At 39.6% G+C, this 9,268-nt stretch overlaps 1 pseudogene; it reads right to left on the bottom strand.

The window, feature by feature from the left end:
- Positions 1-6,658: 6,658 nt before the first annotated feature.
- On the bottom strand, positions 6,659-8,609 carry LOC145050732 (serine/threonine-protein kinase Aurora-3 pseudogene; annotated as a pseudogene).
- Between the last annotated feature and the right edge of the window lie 659 nt (positions 8,610-9,268).

Raw genomic sequence — 9,268 nt, forward strand, 5'->3', positions numbered from 1 at the left:
GGACCGTGATTGGTTCAGGAGGATGTTGATGGTGGTATGTGCACCATTATGGTTGTCGACTAATACCATTTTGTAGCTCGGAGACTTTCCTACCTTTGCTGGAGGCGATTCTGGAAAGCTTCCTTCGTGGTCGCTCGTTCTGAGGCATCGCCGCCTGACGTGGCCCATAGGGCCACACCATCATAATGATAGCTAACAATTTTAATATTACCCCACAAAAAAATCAAATAAAGAAAAGTCAGTTATTAAATTTAGTTATTAAATTTGGTCATTAAACCCCACTTATTTGTGTTATACGTTATAAAAAAGGATACAACTGTTGCCTCTGTCCAAACCCATGTAATGAATCTTTGGTGTTTAACTAAAACGGCCCACTTCTTTTTCTTTTCTTATTTTTCTTATTTAGTTTAAATAAAAAAGGATATTAACTAAACTAATCCTAATGTGTTGTAATTAAAAAAACACTCAATTTTTCTTTTTGCTAAATAACCAACAAGTTCGGAATAGGGCATTTCAGATAGACAAAAAGCACGTTTCTGACAAAAATTACATTTCGGAATTTAGACCGAATTTCAGATTTTGGAAAAAAAACTCCGGAATTTCAAGAACAAATATGAAATTCGATTAACAGTTTCGAAATTTCGAGAAAAAACTTTGGTTCTTACTAAAATCTAACAAAAGGATAAACAAACATAGTAGTTGAGAAGTATATATGACACGATGACTTAGATTTAGACATTTGACTAAAAAACGGTTATATAAGACATTACGAAATGGACATTTCGGACATAAGTAATGAGATTTATTTGAAACAATATTGTCCAAAAAAAGAAATAAAATAACTCCAAATTTTCAAGAATAAATCCGGAATAAGGCCTTTAGGAGAATATTTTTTAGAAAATGGAAAAAAAAAATATATTATTTCTATTAAAAAGCTCATTTATAAGGGTTAGTTAGTGAATATCCCTAAATAAAACAAGTTAGATAAGCTTCACTAGGTACATGGTTGTAAAAATCGGTCTAGGCGGCCGATTAATTGGCGCCTAGGCGCTTGGCGGCCTCCAACCGCCTACAAATAAGGGTTAAAGGGTAAAAAAATCAGCCTTGGTCAATATCGGTCAAAGCCAGTCCAAATCGGACTAAATCAGACCCAAAATCGAACCCAAAATTGGGCTCAAAAGAGACCGCTGCCCCAAAGCATGGTTGGACCTGAATTTCAGTGAGGCCTTCTACCTTTTTAATAGTGAGGCCTTCTACCTTTTTTATAGGAATGTTTGCCCTTGGTTTTTAATCCCACCAATGATGTGGGATACTCAATTGAAAAAAACACAGTTTAATGGACTCGAGAGCTGCTCATATGCTTTTATTACTATATTGGATTTTTTTTCTTTAATCCGGGATCAAACACAGGGATGAAGAACAAGCATTGGAATTGAGAGTTGCTCAAAGTCAAAATAGTCGGAATTGAGAGTTGCTCGAAATCGACGGAGCCTCAACCATCGCTTCATGTATCATCGCTTCATCAGAATTCGTCAATTTCACCTGCTCGACTCTCTCTCCCTCTCGTTAGCGATTGAATCAAATGAAGTGACTGTTAATTTGTTGTTTGTTGAAACACTGAGAAGCAATCAACTGCCATCGCAATTTTGGTTGTTCTCATTCTCAATTATCATGACCATTCGCCCCTGCCCCATCAAACCACGAAACACGTAACAATAACAGATTGTAGTTTAATACCTTAGGCTCCTTCTTCTCCTTCTTCTTGTTATATATTGGTTGTGAATTCGTGAATTTGTGAATCTGTAATCACTTATGATATAACATCCCAAAGTATCCTCAATTATAACTTAAATTTCACAAATAAATATTGATTGTATGTCACCATTCACCATGGCTATGCTCCAATCTGTAAACTTGACTGTTCTTTTGAAGGAGTGGAAATCTTGTGCTGTTAACTGCAATTTTGGGTTTGATTCTATTTGGTTGTATATTGGAAATAAGCAATTGTTTGTATACTGGAAATAAGAAATTCATGTTTGTGTGTTATAATTTGTGTTTATCAACATACAGTATGCTCGATGAAATTCCTAATGTGGTTAAAATGTTGTTCTTTGTTCCAGGTTCACCTGATGAAATGCCTAATGTGGTTGGAGATGGAACCTTAAAGATTAAATACCCAAATGGTGCTCCAATCATTTAAGATCATCTTGCATCAACATGCTTCATGGGTAAGCATAGGGTCATCTAACATAAGATAGTGATATAGATGTAACATGTATTTGAATTGGCTTTGTTTCACAAGAATACTAGAAAAAGAGTCACACCATGAATTTATATTATTCTTATTTACTTATATTCTAATGACTAATGTTATATTTATTAAAATTTTAATACTTTTTTTAATAATTAATGGTCCCCGATTAATCCCCGCCTAGCCGATTAATCCCTTGACCCCACCGATTAGCCTACGTCGAGCGATTTCTACAACCTTGACCAGGGATGAGCAAAGGAACCAACCCGGCTAGAACCGGCCCGGGAACTAAAGTCGGCCGAAATTAAGAACCGAACCGGACCGCCAGTTCTACCGGTTCCCGGTTCCTACCGGTTATTGCCGTGTCTTCAATGTTGGAACTGGTCACCGAGATATAACAACATACGATTCTGGTTTTTGCCGGTTTCCAGTTCTAAAAATCCACAAGAATATCGTCCCGATATTGGCCCGATCGGTTCTATCCGGTTCCGGTTCCGACACATTCCCCGGTCCAAATGTCATCCCTAAGCTTCACCGCTAATATACAATGGATCCCATATACAAAGTTATCGATTCATTTTAGTATCAAGTTTGAGCTTTTATTAAAAGAATTTGTTGATTTTTTATGATCAAAAAGTATGTTAACAAAGCGTAGCAATGTACTTCCAATTTTATTTGTTTATAATAGCATCCTACTATAATTTAATTTTATCATGATATTGTAATTGCAAAGTATATTATTGTAATAAGAAGAAATGGAAGTAGGAGTCTATAAATTGTAACAATATCATCCAAATAGCAACGTGTTCTCTTTTTTTTTTGTCATTATAGGGCTCTACTTCAAGCATGGTTTAGAGGTTATTCGACAGTTTAAATTTGTTTCTTTCATTTAGCCTAAACTGGCTAGACAAAAAAAATAGCAACGTGTTCTCTTTTTTTTTTGTCATTATAGGGCTCTACTTCCTTTTCTTTATCTAGACACACACATGAAACAGCTGCAATAAAATAGCTACATATATGTGGGGAAAAAAACAACACATGTTAGTATTTGGATGTTTTTTGAGTTTTGAACAAAATCTAATGTATTCAATAATAATATATCAGTTATCACAAATCACAAACCAACCAATTGACACAAAAAGAGACAACAAAAGATCGGACATCGTTTAATCATTTTCCTAAATCCCAACACTTATACTAATTTTTTGAGGCCTAATAACATAAGCACTTTTCACATACAACTTCAAATCAACTTAATGATACCAAAAGAAGAAGTTTGTAACATCCCAATTTTCAAGGCCAAAAATTTCATTTTTAAATAAGTTATTACATAAAACCATCGGTGTAAAAACATTCATAATAATATCTCGTGTCAAACCAAAGTGTCGATAATCAAAACATATTATCATAAAACCATATCAGAGCGTAATCCCCAAGGATCTCATGTGCGGAAAACATAGTGTGATGCGCTGTGATCAAGCCGACTCTTTTCCTTTGAAAACGAAGTACCTGAAACCAAAACTGAAAACCGTAAGCACAAAGCTTAGTGAGTTCTCCCATCATACCACATACCATACAATCACATAACATACATATATTGTCAGGCATATCTGGGTGCCCGACCTACCCCTTCGGTCCTCTCGACCGGATACAGACTAGTCTATCTGGGAGCTGGCCTCCCCTTCGGTCTTCTCGACCGGATACTGACTAGCATATATGGGTGCTGGTCTCCCCTTCGGTCCTCTCGACCGGATACTGACTAGCATATCTGGGAGCTGGCCTCCCCTTCGGTCCTCTCGACCAGATACTGGGGACTATTTCACCCCTACTACTACCACATAACACATATATCACATAATCTATCTAGCATGGCTGGGCATGACCGCCCCTTCGGCCCTATCAACCGGTATTCTGGGGGACTATCTCCCCCTACTGTCACTAGCACATAGCATCATATCATACTAGCACAATAACATATCACGGGTAGTAGCAACCCTAGATGAATATCACAGAGACAAACATCTATCATATAATTCCTACTTGTGGGCCGACATTGTCGCCGTAGACTCACCGCTACTGGAAGGTAACTCACCTCACACTGTTGAAGTCCCGTAGACACAATCCCACACTGTTGAAGTCCCGCAGACTCAACCCCAGCTGCTGGATGACGGCTTCCCGAACTGTCAACACCAAACTAACACCCAATTAATAACTGGGTCCCAATACATAACCATAAGTACATTCTTTGGGTAATTACTACATTACCCCTAGCTTGGCTTATTCAAGCCCAAGGCCCAATCTGTAGGCCCAAACTCAACTAGGAATCAAAGCCCAACACATGGCCCAATTTTTCCAAATTGGGCCTAGGCCTATACATGGTCTTATTCTGAGCCCCAACATCATGTAATTATTAAGGCCCAAACTATGGCCCAATTTTCCAAATTGGGCCTAAACCCCTTACATGGGCCTTACCCTAGGCCCATTAATTTATTCTAATTCAATTGCTTGCTCTTGGATGGTCCATTATTATCTCAATCATTTAGGCCCAATAGAAAGGCCCAACAATAAACCCAAGTGAAATTAGGGTTTCACATAAAATGATGATTAGGGTTAAGTTTCCTACTTAACCCATTAAGGACTTAATCCATTAAGTCCATTATCGCTTAGATTAATCTTTGCCAAAGTTTATTATTTAATATCTCAAGTTATTAAATAATTCTTGTGTGTATGACCCGATTAATTCTTAAAGTTAGGGTTTCATTGGCATTAGGGTTTTCCAATCCAAATATTAGCCCATTTATCAATTTGTTGGCCTTTTAGGTCAATTGGGGCTTTATTGGGCCAATCAAGCCCACGAGAATGTTATTGAGTCCGTTAGGATTTGCATTGGGTCAATTAGAGTCCATTAGACCCATTAGGGTTTTCACTAAGCCCATTTGGCTTCATTGGGCCCATTAGGCTAACAAGGCCCATTAGGGTTTCAAGCATCCCCAAACGAGTCAACTCACAAGACAAGCACACCGCCACCCGACACAGCGGCCGGTGGCGGCACCCACCACCCTAAGTTGGCGGTTTTCAAGTTCCTTTCATTATTCCATCTTTTTGTCACAATTACAATGAAAATACCAAAGAGACACACCCACTAACTAAGCTAAACATACACACACATAACCACCTTGGAGTGGCCGGTGGTGGTGCATGGCGGCAGCTACCACCTTGCGGTGGTGGTGATGTGTTTTCCGACCAAATAAACACCCACACACACATACTTTCTTGAAAACGGATCCTTCCATCGATCTAGCGGCGTACGGCGGCAGCAGGTGGCTGCAATGAATTTCCTTCCCGCTCCCGAGGGTCTCCGGTTGCTCATGACCACGCAGCAGTAACGAATCCGTTTAAAGGTTTAGCCACCCACCTGGTGGCTCTCGGCGATGGCGGCCATAGTAACATAGCGTTCGACGGTGGCAGCGGCACGAAAGGCGGCGACAGCCGCGGTTATCCGCGACATCGAGTCTAGCAGCCAGGCGGCTGGAGAAGGGCACGAGGATGGCGAAACAGCGGCAACCGATGGCTTGGGATGCAACATGAGAACGGAGCGGAAAGGAGAGGAGATCTGTCGTCAGGAGCAGTGGAGGAAGAACCAAACGACGGCGACAGCGGCCTCCGGCTTCGTCGTCGTCGGTGGCGGTTGAGAAAGCGACATCAACCATGATGTCGAGCTTCAATCCCTTCGTCAGATTTGTGGTGGCAGTCGCTCTTGGCTCACTGGAGTGTTACGCAGGCGGCGTCGGAGGTGAGTGAAAGAGGGGTGGCGGCTGGTATGGAGGGAGGCATAAGGGGTGACAGCTAGAAGGGTTTTGCTAGGTTTAAGGTTTCTTATGCACCAAGTATATATATGGAGGCTGCATGAGGCGTATCGAGTCCCTTCAAACTTCTGCCCATTTTAACACTATCGGCCCCTCTCTTCATAATTATTTTCGAAATAGGCCCCATATTTACCCTTTAAACCCTATCCCTTGAATTTCTTTGCAAACTAAGTCCGAATTTTACTAAACAACCCCCATCTTCTATAATCTTTACAATTAGAGTCCGAAATTTACCATTTAGCCCTTACCTCTCATAATCTAACCATCTTAAGTCCCAATAATTTACCAAGTGGTCCCTACCTTCATAAATATTTACAAAACCAATCCGGAACTTACACTTTTAACCATCAATTAATAAATTATGCCAATTTACTCCTTGAAACCACACTCTTCATATATAATTATTTATTTTAGGCTACCATTCATTCATTAATTTATTTATTTAACTAATAAATAAATGGGTGTTATAAAGTTGCTATTGGCTACCAATAATAATTGTTTGTCCTAAATCTTAATTCTTATTTAAAAACTAGAACGTGTATTAAGAGCAAGTACCATGAGGATCAACATTCATAATAGTCCAAGGATGCTCCAAGATCTTCTCAAGTGGAAGTCTTTTATCAGAATCCTTCACTAAAAGTTGCATTTGTTCAAACCATTGAAATATAAAAAATGAAAGAATCTTCACATACTATGTTTGGCTTCCATATATAGATACTTGAGGGCTTGAAGGGAAGGTGAGGTCAATCTTCATAGTCTTGTGCACATACCAAATGTGGTTACTTTTGTTGGGTGAAAACAAAACAAGTCAAGCACTTCAGATAAATATCAAAACACAAACTTCAGTAATCTCACAAAACTTCTTAAAAACATAAATCAAAAGAACACGATATTTAACGTGGTTCGGTCAAGGTGACCTACGTCTACGGGCGAACGAGAGAGAGAGGATTTTATTAACTTTCTGAAACAATTACAAGCACTCAAAATTGTATCTCACTTTGAGCTCTCACAAAAATCTAGCAATTTACAATGATGGGGTATGAGCCTATTTATACTTGAGGTATTAAACCTAAAACCCTAATGGGCCAAGCTCATTGGCCAATAGGCCCATGAATGGTGAAAACGAATCATATTCCGCCATGCAACATCTTCTGGAACATTCTTCCATCTTGAGCATAATAGAGGACTTCATAGCATACTTGGGTCATCAAGGACCAAGATGGTCCATCTTGCGTCATCATGGAACAACATGAATATGGATGGTGCAAGAGGCATAAAGTGTGGCACAATAGCATCAGGTTAGAGCAACATCACCATCTTGGCACAACAATAACTTGCATGGCGCACCAACATACTCTATGGCGCAACAGGAGGACCCCATGGTGCAAGAGGGATACCCCATGGTGTAAGAGGGAGTATCTCGGTGCAAGAAGGAGTGCCCTTGGCGTAACAACATCCTGCTTTCCCCAAATCTTCCGCAGATGGAGCAACAAGGTCCCCTTGTTGCTCCATATCACTCCCAAGTGTTCCAAACCTATTCCAGGTGCTCCAAACCCCCTCCTGTACGATCCGTTCCTTTGGCACTTGATCCATTCCTTTGTCAGACGATCCATTCCTTTGTCAGACGATCCATTCCTTTCTCAGATGATCCGTTCCTTTGTTACATGCTCCATGAACCCCAATTGCTCCATTGTGATCTAAGTGCTCCATGTTAGAAACGACTTCATACCATAACAACTTATTACACAAAAAACAGACTTAGAGAGAGAAAGAAGTGGATCAAACTTGTTGATTACCTTCTAAAGGTATCTGCTTGGTTATCTGCCTCAAAAGGAGGGACACCATAAAGAAACTCGTAACATAGAATCCCTAATTCCCAATTATCAATTGAATAATCATGAGCTTTTTGTTCCACCATTTGTGGTGCCAGATAATATAATGTTCCAAAAATTGTGTGTCTCTTGTCTTTTGACCTAACAGACCACCCAAAGTCTGCTATCTTCGGGCTTCCCTACAACCAAAACTCTCATGTTATCAAATTACAGAAGTAATGTAAGATGCTGCTGATAACAACTTCAAGTGTTACTTTTAAAAGTCAAGAGTTATAGGAATAGTCACGGTATCATAATGTTGTACCAAAAACAGTCTTCCATAGTTCCATGACTCCATAATTTGTTTGAAATTCAAGTAAGCCCATCTTAATATTCCTCATGATCTAACAACCAATTCTCCGACTTTATATCTCGATGGATCACATGTTTCTCATGACAATAAGCTAGTGCCCATGTCATGCTAGCAATGTACTTGACGACGTTTTTCAAAGAGAGGTTTGTTGTTGTTTGTGGTGATGTTGTTAGCAAAGGTGGGATGGTACTTCGTGACGCCGTTGCGTTTGGGTTGAATGTTGGGATTAGATTGATTGGGCTAAATGGTGAATCTGATAAGGGACGTGAGATGGCTTGCTTGTCTTGCATGGTGATTTCGGATGACATCAATGATGCTACGTAGCTTCCCAGACTATGGGTTAATGCATTAGAGAGTCCGTTCGAAGGTGCTGCAAAGGAAGTTATGCTGAAAAATAAGTAAATATTAAGTTAAAAAGCATTATCGAAGGATCGACCCGATATTGTTCTCTGATGCATAAGTTAGATATCAGGTATGAATATTACTTAATTGCTATTGAAGGTGTCCTGCTTACTGATGTATGTCGAGATATTTATACAGAACCGAAGGAATCTTGGTTATTGTTGTTAACTGGGTGATAATGTTGTTCAGAGGTTGCAAGGGTTGTACCCTCAAATATTATATTAATGCATTTTCTGTGTTTCCTGGGATGTTGTTACGTAAGTACTTGCACGAATGATTTATTGTTATAAGTTATTGCCCTGCCGAATGTGTATTTGATGTGGACCGCTAAAGAGAACCGGCTTGGTTAGTCATGGGCTTACCACAGTGGGTAGGCCTTCCTTAATGTTGTTGTATGGCTATTATGTATGGGCTAACCCCATACACTATACACTATTAGGTACTATCCTTATTACCATGAGGGAATGTAGCCACCCAGGCAAGACAAATAACCAAGGGTCTTCCCTGGTAATTTAAATACTTTGATCAACACCAATAAGAACATGTATCATCAATCATTCTCTCA

This window comes from Lactuca serriola, chromosome 5 (assembly GCF_051521515.1).
Source record: "Lactuca serriola cultivar US96UC23 chromosome 5, Lser_US96UC23_V15, whole genome shotgun sequence".
Lineage (NCBI taxonomy): Eukaryota > Viridiplantae > Streptophyta > Magnoliopsida > Asterales > Asteraceae > Lactuca > Lactuca serriola.